This window comes from Anabrus simplex, chromosome 1, assembly GCF_040414725.1.
Source record: "Anabrus simplex isolate iqAnaSimp1 chromosome 1, ASM4041472v1, whole genome shotgun sequence".
NCBI lineage: Eukaryota > Metazoa > Arthropoda > Insecta > Orthoptera > Tettigoniidae > Anabrus > Anabrus simplex.
Window position 1 is genome coordinate 1,799,176,871 of NC_090265.1, and position 15,178 is coordinate 1,799,192,048.

General features: G+C 38.3%; 1 protein-coding gene across 1 annotated transcript in view; it reads right to left on the minus strand.

Moving 5' to 3' along the window:
• LOC136858784 (androgen-dependent TFPI-regulating protein) overlaps positions 1–10,970 on the minus strand; it is an 87,013-nt gene extending 76,043 nt beyond the window's left edge. The window contains exon 1 of the mRNA XM_067138583.2: positions 10,701–10,970. The gene's annotated coding sequence lies outside the window, so the exon portion shown is untranslated. The remainder of the gene's footprint in view (positions 1–10,700) is intronic.
• Positions 10,971–15,178: the final 4,208 nt, after the last annotated feature.

Sequence of the window (15,178 nt, forward strand, 5' to 3'; positions counted from 1 at the left end):
GGTACTTCATCGTCAACGCCGTCGCCAACAACAACATTCCAAACACACTGCTCACAAATCCAGTCAACATTTTTCATTAGTTTTTACGTCTCTAGGGCAATTTCCGCACTTATAATGCTACCATCGATCACATGAATCACACAACATTCCATTTTTCACTAATCTTTGACATTTTCCGCACTTTTCGTCACATTTTACAGTTAATTTACTCGGAGGATAAAACACTACCCATCGTCATTACCGGGCGCCATTTTGAAAAAAAATCTTCACTAAGAATATTAGTTTAATTTCACTTGATATACACTGTAGTGGATAAATAATTGGATAAATCTCCATATGAACTTAAGCACTAACACAGTGATAGAAAAACACCCACCAACAACATAACCGCGAGATCAAACACCATACAAAGCGACTGAAAATGCTGCCAACTGAAACATTGAGACCTCCCCTATTACCAGCATAAATTACATTCTGATGCAGGATAACATTTAGGGTCAGTCAAAGATCCTTTGACTCACGTACGGATTACTTATTTTTGACACAAAAGGAAGATGGATATTTCAATAAGCATTGGTTGGTTACCTTAATAACAACATTATGTTTGCGATAGATTGCCCCCAGTTACGCTTTACCTTTGAGCCCAGACGATGCTACTCTCTAGAGGCAGAATCGCTTATCACATTCATCAGGGTAGCAGGAGGCATCGAGCACCCCTACCCCCTTGCGGGAGGGAAAGGAACTATAGACGGGATCAGTGAAAGTCGATCTCGGTTTATGGTATACTCCACTGGCTACGGGGAGTGTTGCAAGCTTGGCTGCGCCTGCGTATTGCTTCCTTCAGGCTACAGGTGAGAGCTCATTTTACATGAGCATGAGCCAAGTTACCCGGGAGGAGCTAGGTATTAGACAGATCTTGTCCTGATTTTCACAAAACACAAATTCATACCGTACTCGAAACAAAGAAAATGCACCAAGATAATTGTACTGAATATAATTAATTCCTTACAGTTCTGAGCTACGTGCTGGAGCCTGGAAGCACATATTGACTGTCCGCCACTGAAATGGTCATTGTCAGTAGAAATACCAGGGATGGATTGTTTCTTCACACTTTAAATCAGATTAAAATTTGAAAATGTGTCTAAGAATGGTGGGGCCCTCGAGCTCCCCTCTGCCTACGTCACTAGCACGCCTTCGTAAGTGTACTTCAAAGTACACCTCTTTCCTTCACTAACTACTCCATTTTTATCTGAAAGTCCTGTCATAGTCACAAAAATGTTACATTTAGTAACAAAATGAAAAAAATGGAAACTCAATTACATACTTACAGAAAGTTGCTTAGTACAGTAAACACCAGATGTCAGTCATAGACTGAAAATACAGTAGTTGAATAAACAAGTGTGTAAAAGTAGGGAGCCACTTGATCTGTCTAGCCGAGTGTTTGAGGACATGTTCAGCTCGCCTAGGTGTGGTCCTGTCAAACAACACAGAGTGGTCTGCCCTCACTCCATATGAACATTGCGGAGAGATTTGCAATTTCAGGGTTTTAGCATGGAATCTACTGATTAGAAATTGTAACACTGTATTGTGTCTCTTGTTCAACTCCACACCCTGTACTTCCAGCATCTTTTCTGCACAATTTTCCGCACTTAATAGTTTGTCAAAACACTGTTTAAAAATCTCTTCACCTTCCTCTTTCACCAGCTATTTCTTTCCTTTAAGTTTAAACAACATCCTTTAACCTCCATCTCATGTGCGAGTCCCTCCCACCTTTTATTCTTTTTACATTTCATTCCAGATATTTCCTTTTGTTTCAGTTCCATTCCTTCCTTCACCTTTTCATTCCACACTGATGTCTCCTTTTCCTTCTTTCTTGTGGATCCTCTGCCAGAGATGTTCTCTGCCCAATTAACAAATGCTGTTTTAAATTTTGTCCACATTCAATCAATCACTACTGATCTGCGTGTAGGGCAGTCGCCCAGGCGGCAGATTCCCTATCTGTTGTTTTCCTAGCCTCTTCTTAAATGATCGCAAAGAATTTGGAAAATTATTGAACGTCTCCCTTGGTAAGTTATTCCAATCCCTAACTCCCCTTCTTATAAATGAATATTTGCCCCAATTTGTCCTCTTGAATTCCAACTTTATCTTCGTATTGTGATCTTTCCTACTTTTAAAGACACCACTCAAACTTATTCGTCTACTGACGTCATTCCACGCCATCTCTCCACTGACAGCTCGGAACATACCACTTATTGTTTGCAAGTAATCAGCTTCATTTTCTGTATCAAATTCTAATCACAGAGACTTACTATAATTGAAAATCTTCCACCTTTTTGATACTTTTTATTTGCTTTTTAGCAAATTATTAATTATAAACAGTACATGTTTCGTTCTCACTTGAGAACATCTTCAGCTGTTGTTAAGCCCAATACAACAGATTTGAACTAAAAATAGTAAACAAAATAATCAGAAAATTCAAACAGAAGTTACAAACTAATCTAACACCTGAAATAAAAAAGAAAGATAAATATGCCAAGTTCACGTTCAATAACCCTAACTTATGTACAGTAACGAATTTGTTTAGAAAATATAACTATAAGATTGCGTATTCAACCAGCAATAATACAAAGCAAAAATTATTTAATTACAATAGTTTCAGTTCCCCCCTAGGAAAAAACAAACATTTAGAATCAGGAGTTTACAAATTGAAGTGTCATCAATGTGAAAAAACTTATGTTGGGCAAACAGGGCGCAGTTTTACTGTAAGATACCTAGAGCATGTCAATGCTGAAAGACATAAAAAAATTTCCGCGATGGACCAACACATGAGTACAACCGGACATCAGTTCACAACTACAGAGCAGGATTTAACTATATTACGAAAAATAAACAAAGGAGCTCTTCTAAACACATTAGAAAGTCTATATATTTATTTAGAACAAAAAAGTAATCAGGACAATAACCTGAATGATACAACTGACAATAGGAACCCTATATTCGAAGGGATATTATCAAGTCTTGAAACTTAAGGCAAAAGAAACAACACAGACAATAAAATGATAAATAAGAACGCGCCTCCACCATTTTGTACATCCACTCTCCCCACCCCTTCTAAAGCCGAAGCCGTGACAGTAAGCGACACGCCTCCCCCCCCTCTCCACAGCCTTGCCTCCCCGAAAGGAGGAGCAAACAGCAGAACACACACACCATTATTATATTAGACGTAAAGCAGCTTCAAACGTTCCCCCTCCAGGATCACGGCAGAATTGGAGTTTAACAACATTAAGGTATGGAACCATTTTATACATCACATTATTATGTAAAGACACATGTTTCATTACAAAGAAAACAAATTCCTATTTTCCTCATTTCATTTCAGAAATTGAGACGAAGCTCCTTTCTCAAAAAGTGACTGGCAATCAGCTTCAAGGAATGAAAGAAATGAACATTCAGCAATAATTAGAACAGTGTCAAGAAGCCAATAATTTTTTTAAAAAACTTTTAACTGGAAGACAAATAGATATTTTTAATGTAATAGAGTTGGAACTTTTAACAACTATTCCAAAGAATAGATATAGTTTTCAAGCTGACCAACTACGTAATCATCCAGTCTCATTTCATCAACCCATTAACCCTCACATTGTTTTAACATCATTTTAATTTAATTTATATTCAAATAGTCTTTAATAGGAACAATGTACCAGGAAATAATGTATTCAGAAACTTAGCGATTCACCTAAGCTTAACAACAGCTGAAGATGTTCTCAAGTGAGAACGAAACATGTACTGTTTATAATTAATAATATGGTAAAAAGCAAATAAAAGGTATCAAAAAGGTGGAAGATTTTCAATTATAGTAAGTCTCTGTGATATACCTCTTAGTTGAGCAGCTCGTCTCCTTTCTCCCAAGTCTTCCCAGACCAAACTTTGCAACATTTTTGTAACGCAAGTACTCTTTTGTCGGAAACCACCCAGAACATCGAGCTGCTTTTCTTTGGACTTTTCCAGTTCTTGAATCAAGTAATCCTGGTGAGGGTCCCGTACACTGGAACCATACTTTAGTTGCGGTCTTACCAGAGACTTATATGCCCTCTCCTTTACATCCTTACTACAACCCCTAAATACTCTCATAACCATGTGCAGAGATCTGTACCCTTTATTAACAATCATATTCATGTGATTACCCCAATGAAGGTCTTTTCGTATATTAACACCTAGGTACTTACAATGATCCCCAAAAGGAACATTCACCCCATCAACACAGTAATTAAAACTGAGAGCACTTTTCCTATTTGTGAAACTCACAACCTGACTTTTAACCCCGTTTATCATCATACCATTGTCCACGTCCATCTCACAACACCATCGAGGTCACCCTGCAGCCGCTCACAATGTTGTAACTTATTTATTACTCTGTATAAAATAACATCTACAAACAGCCTTATCTCCGATTCCACTTCTTTACACATATCATTGATATATATATATAAGAAAACATAAAGGTCCAATAATACTGCCTTGAGGAATTCCTCTCGTAATTATTACAGGGTCAGATAAAGCTTTGCCTACTCAAATTCTCTGAGTTCTATTTTCTAGAAACAGAGCCACCCATTCAGTCACTCCTTTGTCTAGTCAAATAGCACTCATTTTTGCCAGTAGTCTGCTATGATCTACCCTATCAAATGCCTTAGATAGGTCAATCGCAATACAGTCCATTTGGCCTCCTGAATCCAAGATATCTGCTATATCTTGCTGAAATCCTACAAGCTGAGCTTCAGTGGAATAACCTTTCCTAAACCCAAATTGTCTTCTGTCAAACCAGTTATTAATTTTGCAAACAAAAAAAAAATTTTTTTTGCATTTTTTTTTTTTTTGAAAAAAAAAATTCTACAAGTTAGCAACATATGATATAACAAACATGTATCCCAATATACCCACACAAAAAACTATTACTATCATAGAATCCAATCTTTATAACCATAGTAAGCTAAGCAAATTGGAAATAGATGAATTTATAAAACTTTTACAATTTGCTATCAATAACAATTATTTCAAGTTCCATGACATTATCTATCAACAGAAAGGATTACCCATGGGATCACCAATATCAGGCATAATAGCTGATATATATATGGACTATTTAGAACACCAAGAAATCAAAAAAATAGGAAATATCATCTATTGGTGCAGGTTTGTCGATGATGCATTCATAATCATGGACAATAGACATACTAATGAAAACATAATCTTAGAACAACTAAATAAAATAGCTCCCCATATAAAATTTACCATGGACACTGAAAATAACAACACCATAAACTACTTGGATATATCCACAACCAGACATAACAACCACCTAACATACAACATATATAGAAAACCTACCCATACATCAAATACAATAAAGATAGACTCCACCCACCCACATACTCACAAGAAAGCTGCATACTATAGTATGATTCACAGAGCATATAACATTCCACTTTCAAAGGAAAATCTAAATAAAGAATTAAACACAATCCATGAAATAGCAAAACAAAACGGATATAAAAGAGAAATGATAAACCGGATCATCAACAAAGTCAAAAACCAACCGAAAACCAAGCTAACCAGAATCACCAAAAATAAAAAAGAATATGCACTGTTTACTTACAACCAGTGGCGGCGCGTGGATAAAGCGTCTGGGTGTTCACTGCTGTCGAAAATAACGTGTTGAGATTTATTGTTACTTGATGTTTACGTAGATGTAAAATAGTGACATTGCTTGATTAGAAACGCGACTTCCCTTTGAAGGGACACGGCTACAGCTCGAAGAAGTTACCAAAACAATTAAGATGAAAGACAGAGAATATGAGGTGCAATTACTTAAAGCTGATCCAATTTCTTCTGATTTTGGAGACGTTGCTTGCGTACAAATAACTTCTTCAAGAACATGTTAGGCAGACTACTGTCATTTATGTATTGACGTATTTTGCTGCTTACTTTTCGTAAAACACGGATTACTAATGAAAAGCTCCAGGGGCTCTCAACTTGGGAGCGTGGGTTGGCAACCACGGGGCCCTTAGCTGAGTCCTGGCATTGCTTCCATTTACTTGCACCAGGCTCCTCACTTTCATCTATCCTATCCGATCTCCCTTGATCAAGTCTTGTTCTTTTACGACTCCGACGGTATTAGGGCACTCGAGACCCAGGGAGTGTTTAATTTTCACGCCCTTCGTGGCCTTTGTCTTTATTTGGCCGACACCTTCATTTTCGAAGTGTAGGATCCCTTCCATTTCTTCTCTATGTTAGTGTTATGTAGAGAATGGTTGCCTAGTTGTACTTCCTCTTAAAACAATCGCCTCTTACTAATGAAACGTTTCATTAATTACATAAACTTAGGCTACGTACGTCTATTGATGCTATACAAAACGTAGTTTCCGAAATATTCTGGCTCATTGCGGTTAATTACATCAGAATTGCAAAATCGTCAAATTAAAACCCCTCCAAAACCTACCACATACGGCAAACTTTTAACCGCGCGCTCTGACTGTGCTTCGGCTAATTTCGGAACTGCTCGATATAACTCGTGTGTATCGCTGGTCCAGTCGCCAGCGATTCCTGGGCTATGTTTTTCCTGCTCCTCACAGCCCCTCGCCTTGTGCACCCTCCTTACGTCTCACGGCCCCGTGCCATGAGTCCTAAAATTGAACCTCTTCGCTGGTTCCGAAGAGCAACAGAGTGTTGATGTCAAAAATACCGCTACGCGCGTGGATATACAGAGTTTATTAAAGGAATATGCTGTAATAAACCATTTTACATAGACTTATCTATTTCTAGGGCGTTCACTGAACCACTGAACATATAGAACGCACCGCCACTGCTTACAACAATAACCATATACATTCCATAACCAATATCTTCAAAAAACAAGGTCTAAAAATAGCATACAAAACTACACGCAATAACACCAACATACTATACAATTCCAAATCAGTTAACAACATAAATAAATACAACCACTCAGGAGTCTATCGCCTCAAATGCAACGACTGCCGAGCCAGCTATGTAGGGCTTACTGGTAGGAGTTTTTTAATACGATATAATGAACATGTAAATGCCGTCAAACACAGACACTTCTCAGCTATGGGTCAGCACATCGACGATCAGAAACACAATTTCACGGACATTAATAGTGACATGCAAATCCTCAATATGAATCCAAAAAGTCCCTTGCTCAGTATAGTAGAAGAATTTTACATAAATTTAGACAAATACGTCAATCCGAACTCCAACTTAAATGAAAACATAGACAGAAACAATATTCCTTTTCATGCAGTAATTTCCTTACTAAAAGATTACTATCTTAAAAGAATTAATAAACAAAAATCCATACGTTCAAATCAACCGCTCCAAGACCTCCTCCCCTCCAACCCCACTCCCGTTACTAACACTCCACCCATCCCCCCAAACCTCCCCTCTGCCGACGCCAACTACAATCTCAGAGCAACACGCATTAGAACTCAACAGTAGAGCTGGGAACGGTAGGAGCGGAGTGGAGCAGTTGTTTTCGCTCGTCCTCCGGAGACCTCCGGTAGTCCTCCGATTGAATTCACGGGCGGAAAATTCAAATGCTTTAATGTGGGCAATGTTGTAACGGTGATCTTAAGAGGAATTACAATTTAAATTTCATTACTAATTCCACAGACGCATGTGTTCCCCCACGTTTGTCATTCAAATGCTGTAGTCGTTTCAAGATAGCCGCATTATTTGTTACGCTATGAACAACAGATTTTGATCTGCTGACATTCAGTTTGCAGTAGGTGCAGGTGGATAGAATACTGTAGATTGAATATTGGCACATATAATACCATTGCAAATGCATTTACAATATTATTAATAGTAAAACAGTTTAAGCAATAAGTATATTCCAGTGCATGTAAACATGTATTATATACGATGCTCTTACATTGTGTTATACGTGTAGCTCATTTATGACGGAAGAGTACGCCCGGCTCCATGACTAAATGGTTATCGTGCTGGCCTTTGGTCCCAGGGGTCCCAGGTTTGATTCCAAGCAGGATCAGGAATTTTAATTTTAATTGGTTAATTTCGCTGGTACTGGAGCTGGCTGTATGTGTCGTCTTCATACTCATTTCATCCTCATCATGACGCTAGGTCGCCCAAGGGTGTCAAATCAAAAGACCTGCATCTGGTGAGCCAAACTTGTCCTCGGACACTCCCGACATTAAAAGCCATACGCCATTTCATTTTTTAATGAAGAGTACGAACTGATTGGTATTGGTTATATGCTGTACCGGGCTGAGTAGTTCAGACGGTAGAGTTCTGGCGTTCTGAGCTCAAGTCTGCGGTTTCACTTCCGACTTTGCTCGGCGGTACTTGAAGATGCTGACATACGAGAGTCGCATGTCGGCAGGTGTACCGGCACATGAAAGAACTTCTATGGGACAAAATACCGGCACCTTAACGTCGCAGAAAACCACAGAAGTGGATAAGGGAGTACAATAATAATAATAATAATAATAATAATAATAATAATAATAATAATAATAATCTTTCTACCAATTTACCCTCCAGGGTTGGGTGTTCCCTCGTTCGCAGAGAGGATCCCACCTATACCGCCTCAAGGACAGTATCCTGGAGCGTGAGACTTTCGGTCGGGGATACTTTTCTGTTTTGTTTTACGTCGCACCGACACAGATAGGTCTTATGGCGACGATGGGATAGGGAAGGTCTGGGAATGGGAAGGAAGCGCCCGTGGCCTTAACTAAGGTACGTCCCCAGCATATGCCTGGTGTGAAAATGGGAAAGCACGGAAAACCAACTTCAGGGCTGCCGACAGTGGGATTCGAACCCACTATCTCCCGGTTGAAAGTGGGTCGTTTTCCATTTTCACGTCTAGAAATTGCCCTCCTTAATCGATCCTATCACATCGTCGCCATAAGACGGCATGACGTAAAGCAAATTGTTATAAAAGTAATCGACAAATGAAACACGAACGATAAATGAGAATGTATGTATTTCATATATTCGCCTTCGTCATACGTATAAAGCAGTATTTACCATGTCGCTACCACATCCGTTGCGCACCACGGATGGAACGGCAAGGAAGCACGCATTCAATACTGTTCCTCCGTCCTCCGCTCGCCCTCCGCTCTCCGACCGAACCAGCGATTGGTTTCCAAGCAACAGTTTACTACCAAAGAATACCGGAGGGAGCGCTGCACTCGCACTACCGATTGCAATCACAGGAGCAACTGCTCCGTTCCCCGCTCTACGTCCAATGACGAACCGATGCAATCTCAGATGAAACTGTGGAACATGACATAGCTAAGACGAAGACAGACTGCCTAGAGCTGAGAACGGTAGGAGCGGAGCGGAGCAATTGTTTTCGCTCTTCCTCTGGAGACCTCCGATAGTCCTCCGATTGAATTCACTGGCGGAAAATTCAAATACTTTAATGTGAACAATGTAGTAATGGTGATCTTGGGTGGAATTACAATTTAGGCTTCAGTATCAATTCCACAGATGCATGTGACTTTCTACGTTTGTCATTCGAATGCTGCAGTCGTTTCAAGATTGCCTCATTATTTTGTTACGCTGTGAATAACAGATTTTGATCTGTTGAAATTCAGTTTGCGTCCGCCTCTGTGGTGTAGTGGTTAGTGTGATTAGCTGCCCCCCCCCCGGAGGCCCGGGATCGATTCCCGGGTCTGCCACGAAATGTGAAAATTGGTACGAGGGCTGGAACGGGGTCCGCTCAGCCTCGGGAGGTCAACTGAGTAGAGGTGGGTTCGATTCCCACCTCAGCCATCCTGGACGTGGTTTCCCAGTTCGCCTCCAGGCAAATGCCGGGATGATACCTAAGTTAAGGCCACGGCCGCTTCCTTCCCTCTTCCTTGTCTATCCCTTCCGATCTTCCCATCCCCCCGTAAGGCCCCTGTTCAGCATAGCAGGTGAGGCCGCCTGGCGAGATACTGGTCATCCTCCCCAGTTGTATCCCACGACCCAGAGTCTGAAGCTCCAGGACACTGCCCTTGAGGCGGTAGAGGTGGGATCCCTCGATGAGTCCGAGGGAAAAACCAACCCTGGAGGGTAAGCAGATTAAGAAAGAAAGAAAGATCATTTATTACTGAAGAGAATGAAGTGATTGGAATTGTTTATATGCTGTACCGGGCTGAGTAGTTCAGACGGTAGAGCGCTGGCTAGTGGCTGGGACGGAGCGGTGCAGTTGTTGTGACATCATCCGGTTATACCGAGTAAACTACCGATTGCATGTACTGTAGCGGCATGACAACGTAAAGGTATTTCACCCGTATATTCAATGCCCTTTTCTCACAACATAACTGTTTCGCTTAATACAGCAATGTTGTTTTCTTCTGCTGAAGCCGACTGCCACCCGTCGCGTAATTGCGGCCGCAAATTGTGCATTTTGCTGATGTTTATCATCGGTAATTTCAAAGAAATGCCATGCATCAGACGGCCTTCGTGGCATTTGTGGTACAAATTTCTGTACAAATTTATTAAATGCCTTTAAATATTCTAAAACACGAATACCATCTAAAAACGGGATTAAATATCAAACCAATACCACAATTATTTTCTAATATACTTTGCATTACCTACACAACACAACAAACAGAGGAAATATAGACGCAAATTTAATACGCACAGACTTAATACAGGTACAATACACTTACAAGGGGAGACCATGACGTTCGGATCACGTTCTCGAGAAAATCGCAAGATAACCTTTCGCGTCGAATATGTACCGGTGCTTTGGGTTTACGAACACGAAATGGCGGTGGTCGAGTGGTTAGCGTTCAAGCTCCGAAAGCGCTGGTTTACTGAATCGAGTCCCGCTTCTCGCGTTGTTTTTCAACACTGGTTATTTTCTTCAAAATGCTATTTGTTCGGGGCGTCGACCCATGCGGATCTTTTGCCCCTACAGGCACCATATTGTATGAACCTGCGTGTAATTGGAATGGCGGTAGTGTGGAATGTTGTGTGTGAGGAAAGGAAGATTAAGGACGTCACAAACACCCAGTCCCCAGGACTGGGATAGTATTCATTACAATTTTAAAAAACCCGGCCCGGCTGGGAATCGAACCCGGGGCCACCGGGCGACAGGCGAGCGCGTTGGCCGCAACACCGCGGAGACGTACGAGAGTATATATAGTCTATCATGTATATTACACTTCAAAGGTAATATAATGAAAAAGGTCTATTCTATTTGCATGGGCTTTTATCGGAAATATATATATATATATATATATATAATTAAACGTTAAAGATAAATGCGAATGTATTTATTTCATATATTAGTCTTCTTCATACTTATAAAGCAGTATTTACTACGTCGCTACCACATCCGTTGCGCTCCACTACTGGAAGTGCAAGCGAGCACACATTCAGTACTGTTGCTCCGTCCTCCGCTCGCCCTCCGAAACCTCCGATTGGTTTCCAAGCAACAGTTGACTACCGGAGAATACCGGAGGGAGCGCTGCACTCGCACTACCGATTGCAATCATAGGAGCAACAGCTCCGTTCCCAGCTCTACTCAACAGGCAGCTACACAGAGAGCACGGTTCCAACACCTAACGTAAGTGAAACGACATACGATTTACTATTACACTTTCATACCACACCATTTTCACACTCATTATTTCTACTTCCAGATACTTTGTTTTCACAACATATATGCTTCTACGATAAAATCAACGTGCACCCTACCAGGACGCATAACATTCAACGCGTTCTTACAAATGTCACCAACTCAACATATTACGGCACACGAAAAGAAGAACATGCTCCATCAATAATATTCAAGACTCTTAATAGCTCTAACAACAGTAGCTGCCCAAAATATCGCCAGACATTTATTTATTTATTTATTTATTTATTTATTTATTTATTTATTTATTTATTTATTTATTTATTTATTTATTTATTTATTTATTTATTTATTGGTGACAAAAGGTCCCATGAGCCTCTGGCTCGTGACAGGGACAATACAGTACATACTTTTTTAAGGCAACACAATAATTACATTTCATATACAATGGCTTTTCTGTAAAGTGACAAGTACTTTTTTTTTTTACATGTTAGGATCATAATTTTTTTCAGAAGTATATTCAGATATTGCATGGCTGTAATATACTAAATATGGACAATATATATATTATTGTATTAATTAAAGCAAGTTATATAGAGATTATATTAAGATATCTGTAAAAGAGTAATATTCCTTCAGTTTTTTCTTAAAACATATAACCGATTTAGAGTTCTTTATAACAGGAGGCAACACATTATATTCCCTAAACATTGATGATTCTATGCCTTTCACTCCGTACTTTACTGAATTAGAATGAGAGGGATATATCCTTAATGATCCTCTAGTTTCATATCCATGAATTTCACTAAAATGGGAGAAGTTAACAGTAGAATGGGTTAATTTCCTGTCTAGCTTATACATAAAGACTGCTGATGAAAATGCAATTTGTTTATGGAATGGCAGAATATTTGACTCTGAAAAAACTTCATGTGATGGTTTGAGGAAGGGGAATCCATACATGATTTTGATGGCTCTTTTTTGTAGAATTTCCAAATTATTAATGTAATCTTTCCTACATCTTCCCCAAATAAAGCTTGCGTATGTTAGATGTGGGTGGATCATTGCATAATATATACACTTCAATTGTTGATGAGAAAAATTACTGTATCTTAATCTGTGCATTATTCCTATCAAAGGGGTAATTTTGCTGATTACACAATCAATATGGCTTTTCCAGGAAAGTGTTGAGTCTAATATTGTACCAAGATACTGACTGAGTTGACTCGCTCTATTACTTGGTCCTTTAGGATAACAGTGTTAGCCGCTGTTATCTTATGGGCTGTTTTATGAAAGATTAGGTATTTTGTTTTAGTCACATTTATGATCATTTTTTTAGATAAAGCCCAGTCCGATAACTTGTCCAAGTCACAATTTATGTCTTCCATAATTCGCGTTTCACATGGTCCTTTGTAAGTTATTAAGATATCATCAGCAAATACTTTACATTTCCCCTTTAGTGTTAGAGATTGTATGTCATTAATATAAATCAGAAATAGAATTGGACCTAGTACTGAGCCCTGCGGTATTCCCGTTTTTGTCTGCTGCTTAAAACTTTTAGTATCGTTAATCATCACATATTGTGTTCGATTTGATAAATAATTTTGGAACCATTTGTGTGCTGAACCTCTAATTCCTGCTAATTTTAACTTGTTCAGAAGTATTTTGTGGTCAACCAGGTCAAATGCTTTTTTAAGATCAATGAGTAGCCCTGCTGCTAATTTATTTTCGTCTAAGGTCTTTTGAACATCTATTACTGTATCAAATACAGCATTATCAGTTCCTCTATTTGGGAGAAACGAATATTGATTATTGGAAAAGTAATTAGTTTTACACAGAAAATTTACAAATCTAATTTTTACTACCATTTCTATGAGTTTTCCAATTGCAGATAATATACTAATTGGTCTGTAATTGGATGGATCTGTGTTATCTCCTGATTTAAAGATAGGTACAATTCTGGCACATTTGAGTAATTGGGGTATTTCTCCACTGAGAATTGAACGGTTAATAATTTCCACAATATATGGCACTAAACTTCCAACACATGTTTTTAACATGACATTGGTTATTTTATCTTCAGTTAAATTATTTTTATTTTTTAGAGAAGTGATAATTTTGAGCACTTCACATTCATCAGTAGGAGACATGAAAATACTATTAGTTTGACTTTCAGCTGTTGTGCTGCCATGAACTTGCTCATCTTCAGAAAGACCTTTTCTTATATTTTCAGCTACATTAACGTATAGTTCATTTAGGTTATTGCATATGTCCTCTGTGTTTGTAATGCTGACATCATTTACCACCAGATGGCTGATTTCATGTTTATGTCCAGGCTTCCTATTTAACACTTCATTGACTACATACCATGTTTCTTTTTGGTTTTTGCAATTCTGTAATTTGTGTTCATAATACCTTTTTTGTAACTCTCTCTTCAATTTGGTTATTTTATTACTGATTCTTTTGTATTCTTCAATTACTTCTGCAGAGGGGTTTTTAACTTTAGTTTTTGAAAACAGTGAGTCTTTGATGTGAATCAGTGTTAGTAATTCTTGGGTAACCCAAGGTTTTAGGGGAATGTCTTTGGGGTTCTTTCTTTTTATTGAAATTGAGCTGGTTTCAATTCCTGTGCTAATATACTCAATAAATTTATTATAATAAGTGTTTATATCCATTTCCTCACATTTAAATTTATTTTGTAGGATATACTGATTTAATTTGTTGTAATTTACAAATTGCTTACCACTATCTTTGATTATTGGTACTACTGGAACTGCCTTTTCACTAGAAATTTCACATACCAGTAGGTAGTGATCACTTAAGTTATTTGTTATATTGAATACATGACATTTTTTACTATTATTTGTGACAAGTATGTGATCAATTAATGTGGAGGTTGTTTTTGTTACTCTAGTTGGGTATTTGTTATTACATGTTATATAGACGTAAGTTGTTATTAAATTGTCATACAAAGTTCTGTTTCTGGAGGTAGAAAGCAAGTCTATATTTGTATCTCCAAGTATTATTGAAGTATGCCCTGAACTGCTATTTAGGATATTTTCTAGATCAAACAAAAAACTTGGTGAGTTACTATCCTGTGGGTTATAAATGGTAATGATTTCATATCTTTGATTTCCTTTTGTAATCATGACTTGCAGTATGCTATGAGATTTATTTATTTCATTTATGACATTGCTTTTCCATTTGTTTGAAACATAAAGCGAAACACCCCCACCTATCTGCTCTCTTACCACATGATGAGAAGTGTAGTTTTTTATTTCAAAAGCGTGGGTTAGTTTGTTGGTTAACCAATTTTCGGAGATTGCAAGAATATCTACTTCTTTAATCTGATCTAAGATAATTTGTATATTATCAAATTTATTTTTCATGCTTTGTGCATTTATGTGTAGGCCTTTCAATTCACATGATCTACTTTCTGAAACTCTATCTTTAATATAATTATATAGGGTTTCACATTTAAATTCGTGTACTTCAAGAAATTTGTTTTCAGGATCCAGGTTTGGTTATGTAAGGACAAAAATTTGAAATTAAGAAAAGAAAGCTTGG